The sequence below is a fragment of the Anomaloglossus baeobatrachus genome, chromosome 9, assembly GCF_048569485.1.
Source record: "Anomaloglossus baeobatrachus isolate aAnoBae1 chromosome 9, aAnoBae1.hap1, whole genome shotgun sequence".
In the NCBI taxonomy this organism is placed as follows: Eukaryota; Metazoa; Chordata; class Amphibia; order Anura; family Aromobatidae; genus Anomaloglossus; species Anomaloglossus baeobatrachus.
Window position 1 is genome coordinate 110,201,572 of NC_134361.1, and position 23,470 is coordinate 110,225,041.

The 23,470-nt window shown below is 50.0% G+C and overlaps 1 long non-coding RNA gene across 1 annotated transcript in view; it reads right to left on the bottom strand.

The window, feature by feature from the left end:
* LOC142250527 (uncharacterized) overlaps positions 1-23,470 on the bottom strand; it is a 119,656-nt gene that overhangs the window by 4,467 nt on the left and 91,719 nt on the right. The window lies entirely within an intron of this gene.

Below are 23,470 nucleotides of genomic sequence, written 5' to 3' on the forward strand. Positions count from 1 at the left end.
TACACGTATAGAGGGTCTCCACATCAGCCGTTACAATCCACATATCATGGTCGATGTGGAGCCCCTCCATTTTGGTTAATACGTCAGTCGTATCTCTGACGTATGATGGTAAATCATAAACCAGCGGTTTCAAATAGTGGTCCACAAACTTGCAGATGGGATCGCAGATGCCACCAATCCCCGAGACGATGGGACGTCCAGGGGGATTGGTGGCATCCTTGTGGACCTTAGGTAGTAGATAGAACGTAGGAGTTTTAGGATGTTTTACCACACGGCTATCCATAACCTTCTTGGGAATAACTCCGCTGCGGCATGCTCGATCCAATATCTCCTGCAGTTCAATATTAAAGGCAGATGTAGGGTTGTTATCCAATCTTAGATAGGTACTTTTACCATGTTGCGGTACTACTGCGAAATTGTTAGGTGTTCTCTTGCTCTCATGATGTCAAAATGTAACAGAAAGCGAAGGAGAAAGGTGTTCAAATGCCGCGCCAACGGATCACTAAGGCAGATGTTCAGATCAATGTCACTTTATTGTCATATAGGTCGAGAGATTTGATGTTATTTCTGTTCCTGGTGGTCCTGATGAAGGGGGCAGATGCTCCGGAAATGCGTCGACCTATATGACAATAAAGTGACATTGATCTGAACATCTGCCTTAGTGATCCGTTGGCGCGGCATTTGAACACCTTTCTCCTTCGCTTTCTGTTATCTGCTGTTTGGTGGCTGCAGCCGAGGATCGACATTACATGCGGTTATAGTGGTTGTGACTTTCACAACTGCATCTGGTGAGTGTATTTACTCCCCCCTCCCTACCCTACACATATTGGGGTAAGACCCTATTTGCGCTTTTTTTCCACAGTCTTTCTTCGGATGTCAAAATGTAAACAGCATGATGAGGATGACTGATAAATACCAATTCTAATTGAACCCCAAAATTTATTGGGCGATTCATAGCACAAACACTTAATGTGAATTTTGCTATTAAGCTCCTTGTTAGAGAACAGTAAGTTGTGCAAAAAGTACTGAAACATTGAACACTGAGCGAATTCCATGTGACGGCCACCTGAAGAATGGTTGGATCACTGTTTTTAACCACTTTACAGCTTACAAAGTCTGAAGTGGTTAAAAAAAGCTCAGAAATACTGAACACATTTACAGCAAGTTGTTTTGTCCTTGTTGTGCATGTGTTCATTATTTTTAGTATTTTTTAAGTGCTTTTACAAGAGCATTTAGGAGCAAACCTGCTTTTTCAAAAAAGATTAACCAATATTAGACCTTATAACAGCAACTGTCTTTGCTACAATTGTTGTCACACCCATACTGATGAGTAACTGATTCAGATATCCATTTTCTTTGGAATATTTTTTGAAATTGAGGTGGAGGGAGTCTTATGGCGTAACCCCCCTCCTCCCATTGAAAATATGACTATACATTTCTCTCATTTGTATACCTAATAGTTCCGACACTGCTGCCTTCCCTTCCATATCTGCAATTGGTTCCTCATTGTCTTTATGTCCAAACTGACCACCGCAGAGGCACGGGAAGTGCTGTGGAGTGTCTGAAGCCCACCTCTGAGCTTTAGTTCCTCACATAAATGTTCGATTGGATTCAGATCAGGTGATCGACTTGGCCATTCTAGCAGCTTTATTTCTTTCTCTGAAACCAATTGAGAATTTTCTTGGCTGAGTGTTTAGGATCATTGTCTGGCTGAAATGTCCACCCTCATTTCATCGTCATCATCCTGGTAGATGGCAGCAGATTTTTATCAAGTCTTGGTACATTAGTCAATTCATCCTTTCTTCAATCTTATGAATCTTGCCAGTTCCGTATGCTGAAAACAGCCCCACACCATGATGTTTCCACCATCAAACTTCACTGTTAGTATGGTGTCAACGGCTTCCAAACATGGTGTGCATTATGGCATCCAAAGAGTTCAATTTTGATCTCATCTGACCAGATTAAATTCTCCCAGTGTTTCACAGGATTGTCTAAATGTTGCTGAGCAAAATTTGAATGCACTTGAACATGCTTTAGTTCAGCATTGGAGTCTTGCATGGTGAGTGTGTGTACAGGCTGTTACGTATCAGTCCAGGAGTGGACCCACTGGGCCGTGCACCGGACTCCCCCAGGGAAGCCACCAGGACAGGAGCGAGCCCCTATACAGGGACTGTATGGCGACCACCCCAGAGAGCCTAGATGCACAGTGCCCAGAACACAGGCGGGCTACCGGGGGCGTCCTCGCAAAGTCCAGAGGGAAGCGGAACGGATGACCGGAGCCGGGTGAGGACCACAGGCAGAGTCCGGGATCAGTGACGTGTGCGCACTGGAGACTTCAGATGGAATCCAGCACCGATGTCGAAGTGAAGCAGGGAGGTGATGGATAGATCCACTGCAAACGGACACTGGGGTATCTCCAGGGAGCCGGACCAGCTGAGGCAAACCGGGCGTCAGGTTCTGAGGACAGAGACAGGGTTAATGACCGAACACAAAGGGCTTGAACACTATCACAAGATACTAGCTTAGAGAACTTGTTGAGCTAGCACCGCCCGTAAGTAACAGGAAGTCTTTTATACCCTGCACCTGCAATCAGCCACATCCTGTTCCAGGGATGCTGGCCCTATAAGACAAGGTGACTGAGTGTGCCCGCGCCCTAACGCGCATGCGTGAAGCCCGGGAGCCAGAGGCAAGCACAATAGGCCGAGCAGGGAGCACGGGGGGACGCAGGGGAGCAGGAGCGGGAGCAGCGGCTGCGATTGGTGAGCACGTGGACCGGATCAGTGGGTACAGAGCGGTGCCAGGACACAGAGACCGGATAAGTGGGTACGGAGCGGTGCCGCGACACAGGGAGTGTGACAGTACCCCCCCCTCACGCTCCCCTCCCCGCAACCTGGTCGGGAACCGGCACAGCAGAGGAGCAGCAATGTCCTCCTGAGGTACCCAGGATCGAAATTCAAGACCGAAGCCCTCCCAATCAATGAGAAAATACGACCTACCTCTCACCCTCTTCATGGCCAAGATGTCTCTTACCTCACACACATTATCATCACCAGCAAGAGGAGGAGGAGAACTACCGGTATCAGGGAAGTAGGGCGAGAGGACGACCGGTTTGAGCAGGGATACATGGAAGACGTTCGGGAGATGCATCGTGGACGGAAGTGTGCAGTCTGCAGTGTGTACGAGACTTCGTCGATGCGTTTGAGAACCGGGAAGGGACCGATATACCGGGGGCCCAACTTGTACGATGGGATCTTCAGCCGAACGGCTTGGGAGGACAGCCACACCTCATCCCCCGGGTAGAAACAAGGAGGATCAAGGCGTCATTTGTCGGCATGTTTTTCCATCCGAAGAGAGGCATGTTCCAAGGATGTCTCGACGGCACTCCGTATGTTGGAGAAACCTGTGGAGGGCACATCGGCAGCAGGGACACCAGAACCAGAGGGTAGCTGCCGGTGTTTCTTGTTGCGGGTACAGGACGGACATGATGACACAAAAGAGTAGACGTCCTTACGGAGAGATGGCCACCAATAGTGATGAGCGATCAGGCACCGAGTCTTCTTCTGACCCGCATGTCCTGCCTCCTTCGAGGAATGGCCCCAAAGAAGAACTCTCCGTCTGTCATTCGCTGCAACGAAGGTCCTCCCCGGGGAAAGTCGTGACAAAGTGACCGGAGACACCGATATGACTGTATCTGACTGTATATGACAGACGATGACCGGAGACACCGATATGACCGATATGACTTTATATGACAGACGATGGGCTGATCCTTCTCTTCCACCTGCTCTGCAGGTACAAAGGACCGGGATAGGGCTTCTGGTGACGGAGGCAGATGGAATGGACGAACTAGCTGCAGACAAGGCTCACGGCAGGCCTGGCCCCATTTGATGATCTCCCCAGAACGCCAACTAATGATGGGTTCATGTGCTTGCAGCAAGGGTAGGCCCAACAGAATTGGGTGAGCCAACTTCGGCAGCACGTAGAAGGCAATCTGTTCCGTGTGCCATGCGCCCATATGGAGTTTCACGGGAGTTGTGATGAGGAACAAGGACTCAGAGAGGGGTTACCCATCCACGGAAGTGATTACCAGGGGATCCGATAGTGGCGTGACCGGTATGTGATATCTGTCCACCGTGGCCTGTTGAATAAAATTGCCCGCTGAGCCGGAATCCAGGCATGCCTCCGCAGTGAACAGGTACTCCTCCACTGTCACTTGGACGGTCGGCATGACCAAAGACCAGAGGGACTTCGTGCCTAGAGTGACCTATCCTACAAACCCTGGGCCTTGGGGTTCCGGCCTCTCAGGGCAGGAACAGATCAGATGTGTGTTATCTCCACAATATAGGCACAGACCCTTAGCAAATCGCTCTGCCGGGCGCAGTGCAGCTTGACCCAGACGATCCACTTGCATGGGTTCACCGATAGATGAATCGGACAACATCAACTGTGGGGGAACGGAAGTCTTAGGAGTAGGAACATGTCGTACCGGTCTCCTCTCACGGATGACCTCCTGGGACCGTTCTTGAAAGCGGAGGTCAATCCGGGAGGCCAGAGAGATTAGGCCATCCAAAGTAGGTGGGATATCATGGCCTGCCAACTTGTCCTTGATGCGACCGGAAAGTCCCTCCCAGAAGGCGGCAGACAATGCTTCGTTGTTCTAGCCTAGTTCAGAGGCAAGCGTGCGAAAACAGATGGCGTACTGGCCAACCGTTAGGGAGCCTTGGCGTACCCGAAGGAGCGAAGAAGCCACTGAGGCGGTGTGCCCGGACTCGTCAAAGGTTCGGTGAAAGGTCTCCAAAAACTCCCGAATGTCGTGGGTAACCGGATCTTCTCGCTCCCACAGGGGGTTCATCCAAGCCAATGCCTCCCCCTCAAGATGGGACATCATGAAGGCCACCTTTGCTTGGTCCAAGACAAACAGATGTGGGAGTAACTTAAAATGCAGGGAGCACTGGTTCAGGAAGCCTCTGCAGGTCTTGTAATCCCCAGCATAACGAGGTGGAGCAGCGAGGCGGAGTTGCGACGCTGAGGAGAAAACAGGTGCGGATGCAGTTGCTGTTTTTTGCGTCGATGGGGATGTGGCTGCGGTCTGTATCATGTACAAACGGTGGTCCACAGACGACAAGAAATTCAGTATGCGGGTTAGGGTCTCACGCTGTTGCACCAGTTCCTGTTGCAGTTCAGCCAGCTGAGACGCCTGTGCCTCGGCGGGGTCCATGGCTTGTTCAATCTGTTACGTATCAGTCCAGGAGTGGACCCACTGGGCCGTGCACCGGACTCCCCCAGGGAAGCCACCAGGAGCGAAACCCTATACAGGAACTGAACACAGCCAGGGATGCTTGCCCTATCCGGTCATGGACAGTTTATGGTGAAATGATGTTCTCTCCACTTTTGGATTGTGGCCAAACAGTGCTCACTGGAACCTTCATGTCATTAGTATGTTTTGCAACAATAAGGTTGCAAATGTATTGAAACAGCTCACTGATTTTATCCATCACAAGATGTTTCTTGTGTGGTACCTTGGTAATGAGACACCTTTTCATAGGTCATCAATTGAACCAGATGTTGTTTTACAGTAAGTGGCAGGATTTCTTTTTAATTACTGATAGATTTCAGTTGGTGATATGACTTTCCATTGCTTTTTGCACCTCTCTTTCTGCATATGTTCAATACTTTTTCCCTCTGTCATTTCTCGTTATTACACATAACTTAATATATGCTCATCTATGGTTTGATTTATTTGCCTGTGTGGATTGGATGGTTTGTTACTGACATCTGGTGAGAATTTCATGTCAATAGAAATTGAAATATATTTTTTGAAATATATTTACTTAGAAAATTGGTGACAAGTTTAATACTTATGTCACCAGCTGTATAGCAGAAACAAGTGTAATAAAAAGAGAGGAGCAGCATAAAAAAGCACAAGGAAGAAACAAATCAAAAATACTACATGTAAATAAGCCCTTTTTGCAGAAAAATAAAACTTCTATTATATTAGATGAAAAATCAGTTATCACTCCAAGGGCTGGTCCAATTTTCATCCAGAAAAGTTGAACACGTTAAATGTGTTTGGTATTCCATATGTCACGTGAGTGTGTGTTTTTTTCTCACCTAGCATCCATATGACATGCATATGCCATTGGTATGCATTGCATTTTTTTCTCAGCAACTATTATTATGCAGTAATTTACATGACCATTTACAGTGATCTAAGATACAGAACAGTATCCGCAAAAAAAGGACAGCATATGAATAGTCTACGTGCTGTCAGTATTTTTTATCGCATCCATTGACTTAAATTGGCGACTGTCCTCTGATAAATGTAGCCATACGCAGCATGCTGAAAATTTTTAATCAGACTGATTATAGCTGAAAAAAATTGCAGATCAGCACTAACTCATTGAATAACATGGTCTGAGTGTAATGCATTTTTTCTAACATTGCACTTGTCTGTTTTATATTCAAGTGGGAGTGAGCCCTATGGCTAAGTGGACATGAACATGTTAAAAAAAAATTGTCCAATTTTCATCCAGAATAAACAGTTGATTTTTCATCTAAATTGTGTGGTGCCTCAGGTGCGGGACTCAATGCTGTGTGGTCAATTTCCTTCCCTGCTGAGCCACAGCCTGGTCAGTCCCTGTCCAGATGCTGATTGTCTTTTACATTTGCTTCTATCCTTTTGGTTTGAGGTTATCAGTAGTTTGGTTTGAGGTTCAATGTTTGGAGTTCGGGTTCGGAAACTGACAACCAAAAAACAAAGTTCAGGTTCGAAGTTTGAGTGAGTTACCAGTTCAAACCACTTAAGTGAGCAGTACTGTGCTTGGATATGAGTGATGTTCAGCCGTGTGCGAGCCACTTGCAGTGCTTGAACGGCTCGTACTGGGGTAAAATCAGCGTGATCAGATGTAGTGCGCACGCACACACACAACATTTTTTTTTTTTAAAAACCCCACCCACATTCCTCCATAAGTGTTCTACTTATGGCTACGGTGGAAGACTATTCTCCTCACGGAGACCTGACAAACCAGTCTGGCTGTCAGTGGTCAGGGGACTTATAGCTGCAATGTCCCTCTAGGAATTATTCAAATTGTCTCTCCAGGAAAGGAGACAAACTCTAGCACCAACTATTGGAAGTAGCAATCCTAAAAAGTCAAAAGTGGCCTTTTAACAAGCCTTTTCATGTGACCTAGGATATATGCCAGATCAGAATCCCAATTTGCAGACACGGTGATTGCCCCTCGTCAGTGCAAAGTGTGGGTAACTGATCTGGCCTATGAGAAGCTATGTGGGGACCACGGGGGAAGACTATTCTCCTTACGGAGACCTGACAAACCAGTCTAGCTGTCAGTGGTGAGGGGCCTTATAGCTGCAATAACCCTCTGGGAATTATTCAAATTGTCTTTCTACTTATGGCTGGCAGCCTGTGGGCGGAACCACGAACTACTCAATTACTGACTTCCATTGAGGTTCGGATCATGGCTCAGTCAAAAAGTGAACTTTTTTAAGGTTCCACTGTACCTGCTATATAGCACTTCTAAGGTTCGCTCATCTCTAGTTATCAGGTGTTGTAACTTGCTCATTTTCTCTGTCCTATCAAATCCCGGAAGGGACTAATTATACTCCTCTGCTACTAGTTCTCTCTGCTGACTATATATCTATGTGGATTACTGCTAAGGAATTCCTAAGGCTTTAAGCAGAGACCAGTATTGTTTTGTCTGTATTTTCTAATTTACCTTTCCTACACCTATGTTTTGTTTTCTGTTAGGTTGTTAGGAGTTTGCTCTTGCTTGCATTTATCGTTTCTCTTTTGTCCACTTGTGCACATGTTTGATGTTCCTTCACCTTGGGTCCCTGCCTATCTCTGCATGCTTTCCTATCATGGTTTCCAGTGCTTAGCAACCTCTCCTCTGGTTCCTCAGGAGGAACAACTTGATAGCCTTTTAGACAAACAGGTCCAAGTTGTGAGTTTCTAATGTTGTGCCGAGGGATATTCCAGCCTGTGCAGGAGCCATTAGGCGCTGTGCATCTATGGATACTAGTCTGTATCGGACCCAGTAGGGTTCAGGTGTGGCTGCATTGAGATAAGCTTTATTTGTCTTTTTATCCGTCTTGAAATACTTTTGTGTATAATACTGTGACATCTATATGGCATTCATTTTTATACATTGGCAATGAATACATTTTCAAGACCAACAGTTTTCTATGTTAACAATGGAAATGTATTCGTAAAAATCAAAGGATGATCCATATAGGATCCAATCCTTTTTGGAAATTTGAAAGATACTGGTGCATGCTGTGACTATATTCACGTGGTCATTAATAAATAGTCATCTGAATAGCCTTTATAATTAACATTATTCTGAGTGCTGTCCATTTTTTTTTCACAGATCACACTCAGAGGGAAAGTATTGTTGGTTTGAGCGCCGCCTAACATTAGCACATTACTGCTTCATTACAACACATCCCGTACTAGCCACCTGCTTTCCTGATATACCCAACCTGTACAATGCTGAGTAATAATCTGGCGCATTGTAAATAAATACAAAATAATTAGGGATGATCGAATACCCTATTATTCGCTTCGCCAAATATCCGGCGAATACCTTGCCGCTATTCGAGTATTCGCGAATATTCGACGCCCAATGTAAGTCTATGGGAAACCAGAATAATTTCATGTTGGACCTAACGGTGAGCTGTGGTGACTGAGGAAAAGGCTGAAATGGATGGGAAAAGGCAGAAACCATATGGGCACAGCCTGTAGAAGGTACCTGACTGCATTTATGCCCCCTCCCGATCATCCAAGATGGCAGGGCGCACACCACCGCGCCACCCGCATTCACCCTCTTCCTCTGATTTCTGTCGCATGTACCATGACACATACGACAGAAAACTCCTCCCCGGGGCCAGCTAAGTCACCCCTCTTACCCCCCCCCCGGTGTTCCCCGGTGTTCCCCCAATGTCTGTACCTTTTTGCAGGGTTGATCCCCCACGATCTCTCCTTTTTTACAATAAAAGCTGGGTGCATGTGCAGAGAATGGCTGTCAGCAAAGCTTCTTGTGTTCAGTGAGAGCTGTGCTGGCTGCACGCACACTGCTGCTGTGACCTGGGGAGAGTAGGTGCAGATTCTTTGCACCCACACTCCTCACATGGAGGGGCTGCACTCCTAGAAAATGGCGGACACGTTCCCTGAGCATGCCCCCCATATTCTAAAAGGTTCAGAGTCATCGTGGAACTTCCAAAATGGATTACAGGGGATTTTTTTTTCTTTACAATAAATTGGTGAAAGAGGGAATGTGTTGGGGAGTGTTTGTTCAATAATTTTTTTTTTTCTTCTATTTTTTTTCTATTTTTATTACTTACAGTTGGTGATGTCGGGTATCTGATAGACGCCATGACATCACCAACTGCTGGGCTTGATGTCAGGTGACATTACACATCTGGTATCAATCCCATTTATTATCCCTTTTTCCACCACACCAGGCAACGGGATGAGCTGGGGCGAAGAGCCAGGATTGGCGCATCTAATGGATGTGCCACTTCTGGGGCAGCTGCTATTTTTAGGCTGGGAAGGGCCAATAACTATAGACCTTCCCACCCTGAGAATACCAGACCACAGCTGTCTGCTTTACCTTGGCTGGTGAACCAAGTTGGGGGGAACCCCACTTTTTTTTTATTATTTATTTATAAATAATTATGAAAAAGATCCTGGGGCCCTCCAAATTGGATTCCCAACCAAGGTAAAGCTGTCAGCTGTGGTCTACAGGCTGCAGCCATCTGCTTTACCTTAAGCCTGCTTTACACGGTACGACCGATTGTGCAATTTCACAATCGATCGTACCCGCCCCCGTCCTTTTTGCGTCACGGGCAAATCGCTGCCCGTGTCGCACAAAGTTAGCAACCCCCGTCACACATACTTACCTCTCGTGCGACCTCGCTGTGGGCGGCGAACGTCCACTTCCTGGAGTGGGAGGGACGTTCGGCGTCACAGCGACGTCACACGGCCGCCGGCCAATAGAAGCGGAGGGGCGGAGATGAGCGGGACGTAAACATCCCGCCCACCTCCTTTCTTCCACATAGACCCGGCGGCGGCCGCGGGAGGCAGGTGAGCTGATCATCGTTCCCGTGGTGTCACACGGAGCGGCGTGTGCTACCACGGAAACGATGGTCAACTAAATTCAACGATATTATGGAACCTAACGAGCAGTACCCGACTCACGATTTGTGAGCGATACTGCGTCGCTAGGAGGTGTCACACAGGCCGGCATCGCCAGCGATGCCGGATGTGCGTCACAAAAACCGTGACCCCGACGATCTATCGCACGATAGATTGTCTGGTGTAAAGCAGCCTTTAGATGGCTATCAAAAATGGGGGGGACCCCACATCACTTTTTTTTAATTATTTATTTTTTTGGCCAAATACAAGGCTAGGCACCATTTAGTGCCACATTAAAGTCACTAAAGGGTGCCATCTTAGAATATGCAGGGAGGTGGGACATTATATATATGTTTGACATCGGTCTGCGTATCCATCTATCCATCTATCTGATAGATGGATAGAGGGATAGAGGGATAGATGGATAAATGGATAAAGGGATAGATGGATAAATGGATAGAGGGATAGATAGAGGGATAGATGGATAGATGGATAGAAGGATAGAGGGATAGAGGGATAGGTCGCGGGCGGAGGAGGGGACGCCGTGCTCTCCCACTGCTCGGGTCCGGCTGCCGCTGCTGCTGCGGCCTGCTGCTGCTCGGTGGCTCGAGTGATGGGCCGGATCCCGGGGACTCGAGCGGCGCTCCTCGCCCGTGAGTGAAAGGGGATTGGTTTTTGGGATTGTTTATTGTCCGTGACGCCACCCACGGTTGTGGTGATTGTATGGACACCACCGCTGCTCTGTATGGGGATCCCGGGAGCGGTGACAGGGAGCAGCAAAGTTGTTGGTTCTCCCCTCCGTGGGTAGGGAGTGGTCGTCCCGGGGCCCAGTGATGAGTTGGGGGATGAGGGATGGCGAGGCCGGTGCAGGGCTTGGTGGGGTGCAGGGTCGCGGGGGCAGCGCTGTGCCTCACGGCACTGTAGTACTCACTCAGCCTGAGACGGGGACACAGTTCTCGGTAAAACACACGGCTGGAAAGACGGTTCCCACGGACGGCTGCTGTTGCTTTTCCCCAGTAGCTGACGGTGACGGTCCCTTTTCCTGCACCTAAGTCTATGTTGGTAGCGATGGGTTCCCACCGGTAACCCGCTCCCCGGCTTGGATATGTGCCGGAGGAGCCCCTCTTTGCCCGCAGGCGCTGGCCCTGAGAAACTGGTGCCTTGGCGGTGGCGGTGTCTCTCTCTAACGGTTGGACTGTTGCCTTCAAACGGGACTTAGTTGTTGGGAGACCCAGGAGGTCCCCTTTACTGACAGATTTGGCAAATTCACTGCGACTCCTAGCCTTGCCGGGATCCGAAAGGCCCCTGCCAATGGTGCTGGCTTCTCTTCGTATACCGCTCCGGTACCGCCGGGCCACCACCCGTCCACGGTCCTTTCGGCAACCTCCAAGCAGCCTCTCCTGCAGACGGTCACCGCCGTCTGCTAACCTTGCTGTTCTCAGTCCGGGGCACACACCCGGACCAACTTCAGGCTTCCTCAACTGTCACTTTCTCTTCCGCCTTTACTCCTCTCTCTAGCTCCTCTACCACTTCACTCTTAACTCTCTCTCTCCCTCAAATGAACTGCCTGGTTTTTCCCGCCTCCAGGGCTGTGAACTCCTCGGTGGGCGGAGCCAACCGCCTGGCCCACCCCCTGGTGTGGACATCAGCCCCTAGAGGAAGGCAACAAGGATTTTTGGTGTAGCTTTGGTGTACCTATCCGGGGTGTAGGGTGTGGTGGTGTCATGACCTGTGACCCCTGGCTTGCCCAGGGCGTCACATTCCCCCTTAGCAAAATGCAGACCGTCCGCGGGCTGCCCGTCCAACACCGGTTTTATTTTTCTGAAAAGATAAAAAAACACAAGACAAGTATAATAACTTCATCCCACAGCGGGAGGTACTTTTCTTAAACGTTACGGTAACATTTAAACGGTTGCTGCTGCCGCTCTCTCCCACCCAAGTAACCTGGCCCTGATGCTGCCCCTAAGAAACAGGCAGCACCCCTTGACCCCAGTCCTGAACCAGTTACCCGAGCGGGATCTGTTCTTCCCCCTCCAGAGGGTAGCCACCGGTTCTGGTGGTGGCTGGGCCCCAGCCTGCTCCACTGCGGGCCCTCCCTCCAACCTGCCTCTCTGGAGGCGGTAACGGTAGCTGCAACAAACATATTTTATTTACATGCCACTAACGTTTGTGGTTGCCCTGCAAGTTCTCGGGCCTGTTCATAGAGAGTTCCCTATGCAACTTTTCAAGTGGTCCCCACGGGGACAACAATGCCGGCAACGGCCGGTTCCAATCACGGTGCTGACAATCAGGTTACTCCATCAGTTGATCACTTTCATTTTTCTCTTTCAAAACTTTTAAACTTTAAACACACACAGTTCCTCTCCCCCCGCCCTTTTAAAGAACGGTTTCCCTGTACCTAAGTGGGGGCCTACCTAGGTTGGGACGGGTGGACCTCCGGGGTCCGGTGTACGTGGGGCTAGGCAGTGGGGCAGAGGGAACAATCAGTTCCTCCTCCCTGCTATCGTGTGGGGCAGGCGGAGGCATAGGGGAGCTGGGTACAGGTTCATCCCTGGGCACTAGCACCGACTCACGGTTGACCGCCTCCGTCACTTCTTCATCCACGGGTTGTGGGAACAGTATCACTGGAAGAATCACTGCGCCGTTCTGTGTAGGCCAGTCTGCTGGGAAGTCACCCATCACAGTGTGGATCACCTCTTTTGCCTTCTCTGCTGGTGGGGGAACCGGTACTTCAGCCGTCGCCCTTAAGGCTGGTGGGCACCTTTTCAGATGGTCCCGGGAAACCGTGGCTAAAGTGCCCCCTTGGTCACGACTGATTTGGTAGGCCTTCCCATCTTCCCATCCTGTGGGCTGTATGACGTACGGGGTTTGTTCCCATTGATCATCCAGCTTGTGGGTTCTCCTCATCCGCTTCAGTACGACATCTCCGGGCTGAAAAGGGCCAGCAGACGCCTTTTGATTGAAGCGCTGCTCCTGCAGTTCCCGACTCCGACTCAAGTTCTTCTCAACATATTCTTGAATCTGCCGGTATTGTACCCTCCGCCGAGTTTCCCATTCAGCTGTCGAAGGGAGTGCTTCTGGGGCCTCCAATCCCATTTCCAAGTCCACCGGCAGTCGGCCAGGGCGAGCCCTCATCAGATATGCTGGGGTGCACTTCGTTGAGCTGGACGGGATGTTGTTGTACATATCGACCAAGTCGGGTAGCTTCTCTGGCCACAGGTTCCGCTCTTCCAGCGGTAACGTCTTGAGGAGTCCCAGGACCAAGTGGTTCATCTTCTCACACATGCCGTTGGTCTGGGCATGGTAAGGGGTGGTCTGGATCTTCTTGCAGCCATACAACTGGCAGAACTCATGGAACACCTCTGCTTCAAAAGCCGGGCCTTGGTCAGTAAGCACTTTCTCTGGGTATCCATGTGGTCGGCAGAAATAAGCCTGGAACGCTCTAGCGGCAGTACGACCAGTTAGGTCCTTGACTGGGACAACCACCATGAACCTCGAATAGTGGTCTACTATGGTCAAAGCGTAGGCGTACCCACTTCGGCTGGGGGTGAGCTTGACATGGTCCAGGGCGACCAGCTCCAGCGGCTGATGTGTAATGATCGGGTGTAGGGGCGCATTCTGGCTGGCCTCGTCCTTCCTCCTCAGCGTGCAAGGACCGCACTCTCGGCACCAGGCCTCTACAGACTCCCGCATCCCACTCCAATAGAACCACTCTCTCAACAGCATCTCCAGCTTCTTCCATCCGAAGTGTCCGGCACCATCATGGTATCCCTGCAAAACAGTGGGCACATCAGCTTGGGGAATAACCAACTGGCAGATTTTCTCATGAGTCTTCGGGTTGATCAGCTCACGGTACAACTTCCCTTGATGTAGATACAGCCGGTTCCGTTCCTTCCACAAGCGTTGGGCTTCAGCTGGGGCGGCAGGGTCCATCCCAACAGCGCCTCGTTCCACCAGGGTCTTGACTAGGCGGACAGCGGGCGCCTGATTTTGAGCTTCCTGCCACTCCTGACTGGGCAGTGGATCCAGGTTCACCCGTTGTTGGTGGACATGTACCTTCTCAGTTGGTGGCTGGTGAAATGCAGGCAACTCGATCTCTTCGAGGTCGTCATCCTCGCACCCTTCTTCTGACAAGTGGGGCATCCGAGAGAGTGCATCAGCATTAATGTTGACACGACCAGCCTTGTATTTGATTGTGAAGTCATGGTTGGCTAGCCTGGCCACCCACCGCTGCTCCAACGCGCCCAACTTGGCCGTGTCCAGGTGAGTCAACGGATTGTTATCCTTGAAAGCGGTGAATTTTGCTGCGGCCAAGTAGTGGCGGAACTGCTCGGGGATAGCCCATACCAGTGCCAGGAGCTCGAGCTTGAAGGAGCTGTAGTTCTCAGGGTTCCTTTCAGTTGGCCGGAGCTTTCGGCTAGCATAAGCAATCACTTTTTCCTTCCCGTCCTGGACCTGGGACAGGACTGCCCCCAATCCCACATTGCTGGCGTCTGTGTAGAGGATGAATGGGCAGCCATAGTCAGGGTACGCTAGGACCTCTTCTCCGGTCAAGGCCGCTTTCAGCTGGCGGAAGGATTCCTCATGCCTTTCTTCCCACACCAGTGGGACTCCGATGGGTCTACCACCTTTGGTCTGCCCCACGAGGAGATCTTGCATGGGGGCAGCCATCTTCGTGTATCCCTTGATAAAGCGTCGGTAGTACCCCACCAGACCCAGAAACTGCCTTACTTCCCTCACTGTGGTTGGTCTTGGCCAGCCTTGGATGGCAGTGATCTTCTCAGGGTCGGGGGCGACACCTTCTGCACTCACTACATGCCCCAGGTACTGCACTCTGGGTTTCAGCAGGTGACACTTAGAGGGCTTCAACTTCATCCCGTATTTGGCAAGGGACGCGAACACCTCGGCCAGGTGCTCCAGATGGGCTTCATACGTCTGGGAGTACACAATCACATCATCCAAGTATAACAGGACGGTCTCGAAGTTTGGATGTCCCAGACAGCACTCCATCAGCCGTTGGAAGGTTCCAGGGGCGTTGCACAGCCCGAACGGCATACTATTAAATTCACAGAGCCCCATTGGGGTGGTGAAGGCGGTTTTCTCCCGGTCCTCCGGTGCCACTGCCACTTGCCAGTACCCACTGGTGAGGTCAAGGGTAGAGAAGTAATTTGCAGTTCTCAGTGCGGCCAAAGACTCTTCGATACGGGGCAGTGGATAAGCATCTTTATGCGTTATCTGGTTAATCTTCCGGTAGTCCACACACATGCGCATGGTGCCATCCTTCTTCTTGACCAGTACCAACGGGGCGGCCCAGGGACTTCAGCTGTCCCGAATAACCCCTGCCTCTTTCATGTTCCTCAACATATCTTTGGTGCATTGGTAATGCGCAGGGGGAATAGGCCTGTACCTCTCTTTGATAGGGGGGTGCTCACCGGTGGGGATGTGGTGTTGGACCCCTTTGATCTGCCCAAAGTCTAATGGATGTTTGCTGAAAACTTGCTCATACTCCCGCACCACCCTGTATACCCCTTCTTTGTGATGTGTAGGGGTATCGTCAGTGCCCACGTGTAGCTGTTGGTGCCACTCATTTAACTCCCCTTGGGGCGGGTGAGTGCTGGTAGTAGGTGGGGAGACTGAGGGAGCTGCCTCGTGGATGGTGTGGGGATCCAGGGTGAGCAACTTGGCAAGGGTGGCATACCGGGGAAGCCTGACTTCTTCCTCCCCACAGTTCAGCACCCTCACGGGCACTCTCCCCTTCTTTACATCTACCACCCCTCGGGCGGCCATTACGATGGGCCAGTGTTCGGAGGGCATGGGCTCTATCATGGCAGGGTAGTCACGCCCCTGAGGCCCTACTGCCGCTCTACACCAAATCATCATCTCACTCCTAGGGGGTACAATCAACGGAGCAGCATCCATCACTCTCACTCCACCAATCTCTCCTCCTGTTGAGTTTACATGCTGGCGGTACATCAAGGCTCGGATCTCATGCTGCACAGCTCTCTGTCGGCTCCCCGCCGCCGTGGCGGCCAGCTGCTGCAGTAGGGCCAACACATCACCCATACAGTGCTCCATCACATTGGTTCCTAGCACTATCTTCGGGTTATGGTCACTGGGTTCATTCATGATCACAATCATACCCTGGTGTTGCAGTTCAGCTTGCCCCACTGTCATAGCCACTTGTTTATACCCCACTTGGGTCAATGGGAGTCCATCAGCAGCAATCAGTGTTATACTAGTATCTGGGGGTGCCAGCTCGTCTGTCCCCCAATACCGCTGATATAATGTGTATGGTATGGTGGTTACCTGTGATCCAGTGTCCAAGAGAGCCATCACCGGTATGCCGTCCACAGCCACGGGGATGATGGGCCGGACCCCGATATACCGGTCCCGCCAGTCTGGGGGGCCATGGGGTTCTACTCCTGAGGATTGGCCCATGGCCCCAGGGGTTGCTCGTTTAACGGGCACTGTCGGAAGTAATGGCCAGGCTTGCTGCACTTGTAGCAGGTTGGAGGTCTGTTCCGTGAGTTGTTAGCACTTTTCCGCTGCGTCCAGGGAACATCCTCAGGGCTGTCGGCGAGCTGTATCCTGGTTGGAGGCTGGGATCTGGTCAAAGGTTGGAGTGCAGCGAGAATCTTGGCGAGGTCTCCGTCCATGCGGCGGACCTGGGCTGCCAGTTCTTCCATTGTGCTGCTGGGTGCTGTAGACATTGGAGAGGCTGGTGGGGCAGGGACCACCACGACGGGGGCCGTCTCAATTGGCCACGGGGCTGGCTCAGAGATTTCTGAAGCTGGGGGTTGCAGTGCTTTAATGGCCCGCTCCTTTAACACAGCAAAGTCCACATCAGGGTGTTCCAGGGCCCACAGCTGGAGCTGTTTGCGATCCTCAGAGGACCTCATCCCCTGCACAAATTGCTCTACTAACATCTTGTTGCTGTCCGCCTCATTGATAGTGTCTACCCGCTTTAGGGTGCGAAGGGCGGTTTGCAGACGTAAAGCGTAGTCCCGAATGCTATCCACAGACCGTTGCCGGCACTGGTAAAACTGCATCCTCAGCTCAGCTTCGGTACGGGTCTCAAAGGCAGTCTGTAGCTTCTCAAAGATGGTGGCTACAGAGAACCGGTCCCCCTCGGCCCAGGTCTCCGCTTTCTGCTCAGCCGCGCCGGTTAGCTGGCCCAGCAGTACCGCTGCACGTTGCTTATCTGTCAGGTGGTACAATTCCAGAAGCGGATTAAGCTTTTTCCGGAAGACCTGTAAAGCATCAGGTTTCCCGTCATACTGCGGTAGCCAGGTAGCTCCGGGCACATAGGGCAAGGAGAACGGCATCACCTGAGTGAGAGCGGGGGCCGCGGCACCTCCTGCCAGCACGGCCGGGACCTGCGCAGGCCCATTCCCATCCACGGGTGCCACTGCGGCTGCGACCACCGCTCCTCCAGCGGCTCCGTCGGGCGCAGACATCTTGTTTCCGTCCCCCTTAGCCTCTTTCCGGCCCCTCCTCTATCGGGGCGGGGTTTTGGCCTTCGCGCCTCCGCTACTCGAGAAGACGCTCGAGCGGGAACTCTTCGCGCCAAAGATGGCAACTTCTGAAATTTTCCGGCCGGACACCTCCGGCGGTCACAAGGCGCACCTTTACCCAACGGCAGAGCGGTAAGATCCTGTTCGTGACGCCAAGTTGTCGCTGGCGGAGGAGGGGACGCCGCGCTCTCCCACTGCTCGGGTCCGGCTGCCGCTGCTGCTGCGGCCTGCTGCTGCTCGGTGGCTCGAGCGATGGGCCGGATCCCGGGGACTCGAGTGGCGCTCCTCGCCCGTGAGTGAAAGGGGATTGGTTTTTGGGATTGTTTATTGTCCGTGACGCCACCCACGGTTGTGGTGATTGTATGGACACCACCGCTGCTCTGTATGGGGATCCCGGGAGCGGTGACAGGGAGCAGCAAAGTTGTTGGTTCTCCCCTCCGTGGGTAGGGGGTGGTCGTCCCGGGGCCCAGTGATGAGTTGGGGGATGAGGGATGGCGAGGCCGGTGCAGGGCTTGGTGGGGTGCAGGGTCGCGGGGGCAGCGCTGTGCCTCACGGCACTGTGGTACTCACTCAGCCTGAGACGGGGACACAGTTCTCGGTAAAACACACGGCTGGAAAGACGGTTCCCACGGACGGCTGCTGTTGCTTTTCCCCAGTAGCTGACGGTGACGGTCCCTTTTCCTGCACCTAAGTCTATGTTGGTAGCGATGGGTTCCCACCGGTAACCCGCTCCCCGGCTTGGATATGTGCCGGAGGAGCCCCTCTTTGCCCGCAGGCGCTGGCCCTGAGAAACTGGTGCCTTGGCGGTGGCGGTGTCTCTCTCTAACGGTTGGACTGTTGCCTTCAAACGGGACTTAGTTGTTGGGAGACCCAGGAGGTCCCCTTTACTGACGGATTTGGCAAATTCACGGCGACTCCTAGCCTTGCCGGGATCCGAAAGGCCCCTGCCAATGGTGCTGGCTTCTCTTCGTATACCGCTCCGGTACCGCCGGGCCACCACCCGTCCACGGTCCTTTCGGCAACCTCCAAGCAGCCTCTCCTGCAGACGGTCACCGCCGTCTGCTAACCTTGCTGTTCTCAGTCCGGGGAACACACCCGGACCAACTTCAGGCTTCCTCAACTGTCACTTTCTCTTCCGCCTTTACTCCTCTCTCTAGTTCCTCTACCACTTCACTCTTAACTCTCTCCCTCAACTGAACTGCCTGTTTTTTCCCGCCTCCAGGGCTGTGAACTCCTTGGTGGGCGGAGCCAACCGCCTGGCCCACCCCCTGGTGTGGACATCAGCCCCTAGAGGAAGGCAACAAGGATTTTTGGTGTAGCTTTGGTGTACCTATCCGGGGTGTAGGGTGTGGTGGTGTCATGACCTGTGACCTCTGGCTTGCCCAGGGCGTCACAGATAGATGGATAGAGGGATAGAGGGATAGAGGGATAGATGGATAAATGGATAGAGGGATAGATGGATAAATGGATAGAGGGATAGATAGAGGGATAGATGGATAGAGGGATAGATGGATAAATGGATAGTGGGATAGATAGAGGGATAGATGGATAGATGGATAGAGGGATAGAGGGATAGATGGATAGAGGGATAAATGGATAGAGCGATAGAGGGATAGATAGAGGGATAGATGGATAGAGGGATAGAGGGATAAATGGATAGTTGGATAGAGGGATAGATGGATAAATGGATAGAGGGATAGATGGATAGAGGGATAGAGGGATTGATGGATAGAGGGATAGATGGATAAATGGATAGAGGGATAGATAGAGGGATAGAGGGATAGATGGATAGAGGGATAGATAGAGGGATAGAGAGATAGATGGATAGATAGAGGGATAGATAGAGGGATAGCTAGATATTACAGCTTTTATTTGTGATGTATGTGTTTCCTCCCCCAACAGTATGTGTGATGGAGCAGTGACCCTGCGGGAGCTTGGATCTGAGTTTTCGCAGGATCACTGCAGGCCAGTGACGTCACCCTGAGTTGTGCTTTACTGCAGCACTGAAGTTCTTGCAGCAGTAATGTGTTGACATCAATGACCGTGAGAAATGACCTGGAGTTACCCCTGCAGCATCGTTCACGGAATGAGGCTGCATTGAGTATCGGGTCTCAAACGTCGCTGAATCAATGTGGATTATGCCGGACCTGGATATATGTGGGGTTAATAAAGTGGTGACAGAGGGGCTTTTTGGTGTTTTATTTCAAATAAAGGATTTTTCAGTGTTGTGTTTATTTACTTTACTTACAGATTAGTGATGGCATGTCATAGACGCTGCCATTACTACTCTTGGGCTTAGTGGCAGCTATGGGCTGCTTTAACACTTTATTACCCTGATTGCCACCACATCACGGCAATCAGGTAGAGCCGGTGACACGCCAGGACTGTCGCATCTAATGGATGCAACATTCTTGGGGCAGCAGCGGCTTGATATTCTCGGCTGCAGGAGGGGGGCCGTAACCATCGCCCTCGCCCTCCCCAGCCTGAGAATACCGGCCCGCTGCTGTGTGCTTACCTCGGCTGGGTATCATTTGGGGGGGACCGCACATCGTTGTTTTAAATTATTTATTTATTTTACTACATGATATAAACCCGCCCACCGGCGGCTGTGATTGGTTGCAGTGAGACAGCTGTCACTCAGCGTGGGGGTGTGTCTGACTGCAACCAATCATAGGTGCTGGTGGGCGGTGGAAGCAGGGAATGCAAGATGGAATAATGCGCGGCTGGCATTTTCAAAAGCTGGAGAACCTGCCACAGTGTGACAGCCGTGCAGTGCTGTGCCCGTGATCGGTGAGTATGAAAGAGAGAGGGAGAGACCGACTGACCAAAATGGCCGCTGGCTTATATAGCCCCTATGACGCTGTGCGGCCAAGCCAATCACAGTAACACCACAACAAAGATGGCTGTGGCATTACTGTGAGGGCAAGCAACATCAGATGTGTTCATTGGCTGGAAAAAGGCGCCAGGAAGTCAGAAATGAAAATGAAAGTATCAAAGCAAATACCATATTAGCCATCGGATAGCGAATACCTTGAATACCCCATTATCCGTCGGATACCAAATAGTGGCGAATACTTAAAAATAATGCTTTCACAATTGCCCAACCTGACTGCTGGTAAAATCACACTGAACTTCAATCACCAAGATTAACATTAGTTTGAGTGCTGTACATTTTTTTGTGTGAACGTTGCCTAATATAAGCACATCACTGCTTCGTTACAACACATCCAGTACTAGCCACCTGCTTTCCTGGTATACCTAACCTGTACAATGCTGAGTAATAATTTGGCGCGTTGTAAATAAATACAAAACAATGCTTTCACAATTGCCCAACCTGACTGCTGGTAAAATCACATTGAACTTCAATCACCAGTTTTATTTTTTCCCTGGGGAACTTGGACTGAAATAGGAACAAGATGATGTAAGTAATTCCCGCTTGTAATGTGGTACTATTGTCTGTCTTACTAAAAAGGACCACACCTTCTTCTCTAATTATTGTTTTCGTCTCACCGTCTATCTCGGCTACAATAAAAACAAACACTGCCCAAATGCAAAAAGAGTCCGGCTGTTTCCATGCGCACAGTTGAGCAACACATGTTTTTCTTCTTCCATTACAGGGTTCACTGATCGCCGCCAGCCTTTCACAGGTTATTAAGTAGTTCAGTGGATTCTGTCCTCTCATTATGAATGTGTCTTCTCCGTGTGCTTTTATTGAATTAATCAGCTTGGAATATCACCCAAGTAATCTCTTAGCAGAATATGCTAATAATGGCTGTGTTCTGGAGGCACCTGTTGCCAAACGGTTTTAAAATCTCCATTTAATGAACACAATCTACGGCGCATTATTAGCGAGCGTAAAGGGTCTGAAGGTGTGAATATTTCTTACTAAAATATCTGCTTGACTATGTGCACTTACCTTACTAAAGTACATTTTTATACTTTACATTATGATTAAAATTTAATGTTGGGCAAAGAAAAGAAATTACAGCTTTGAAGGTGAAAATATAAATATAGTTGAAATAACAAAAGGAAAATGTGCTGCTGCACCTTACACGACATTGTTTCTTGTACGAGAAGCCAAATGACTTAATGTATCAGAACTGTTCTTTATCTAAATGCAGTGAAGATCGCGGCATTCTGCCCAAATCATATTTACGCGAAAGCTAGGACATAAGATTGCTTTCTAAAGAGCTCAGAGATGTGCCAAGTGTTATTGTTCCACTATGTGAATCATCACCCTTGGAATTCTTTGGTTCATTTAATTTGTAACCTATATAAGCCTCATGTAACCGCATGTGATCTCCTGCATACCACTGACAGCAAAGGTAGAAGTGAACCTGCTCGAATCCGCTCATCCCACCAATTCTCCAACTAAAGCTCAGCTTAGGTAGACATGGAAAAAAAATCCTAATGATCAGATGAATAGTCTGATATTTGTTCAATCATAGAGCATTCTCAAGTAACTGCATACAGAGTTATGCCAAAATACATGACATGTATTCTATGCTGTAAAATATGACGATCAAAGAGAACCTGTTGACTCTCCTTATACTGCTCGTCCAGTAAATTTTTGCATGCCCTATAAGAGCAATTCCTTTTTTACCTTGAGGACAACATTCGACATTTTGAGAGATGGTCGAGAACCACAGCAAGGATCATTGTGAATAGTGTTTTTTATTGTGAAGAACTTGTAGGACCAGCACAAGAACAGACATTTCGGTCAAAAGACCTTCATCAATGTCACATAGATAGTGGTGGACACCACGTCATTCTCAGCTATGCTGCTTGCCACGCTACTATACTTTGTGAGGACTCTGTACGCACACTGATGAAGGTCTTTTGATCAAAACGTCTGTTCTTGTGCTACTTCAACAAGTTCTTCACAATAAAAACCACTATTCACATTGATCTTGAGTGCCAAGTTTCTACATCTACTTGAGACGGTTTTGGACCCTACTTGTGCACTACCCCAGAAGTGTCGTGTGTATCAACTCGCAAACCACATCCAGTCCACCCCTCTTCCTCCATAGTTGTGACACTCAGAATGCACCATGATATGTGTTATGAAAGCCAAGGCCTCCCCACAAAAAGTAAACTGAGACATTATGCCTAACCACCCCCATATAGGTAGTATAATTACATCCGCGCATTCCCTCTTTCCCTCATTCGGTATTCCCGTATCATGCACATTCACCACACTATTGCTCCCAGCTTCAACTACCTGGTCGGACTATGTAGAATAAGGACCTTGTGTCCGAAATGTTCCTCTATTCCATGGATCTGTTTTTTTTCATGGACTTTTTAACATGGTTTGAATAAATTGGATGTTTTATGAAATCCAACGGAGTTGGATGCTGGATACCTCTCTTTTGAATCTTGTGAAGTGTTTTGCCTATCTACCTTATGTCCGTGCACTGTCCGGTTAACGAGGCCTCTATTTTGATTGGGTGAACTGGATAATACTATTTTTTCCTGATCGGGCTATCAGTATCTGGTGATGTACAGCTTGCAATATTTATTTCTCTCTCCCATTCCCTCTGCTAGCATTTGAGCATCCAGATCTCATCTTCTGTGGGGGGCTACTTACAAAATTCACCATCTGTAGACCTTCTCTTCATAACTGGTTGTTATACCTGGTGCTAATTCACCAAGCTGGCAGACAACCATGAGCCAAACAAGATTGTCCCACGAGTCACATATGGCTTTTGAGTCACAAGTTGGGGATCCCTGCCCTATAATATAGAATTTCTGGGGCAACATTTTCTGGACTCTACATTCTATAGGTCCTCTATTATACATACTA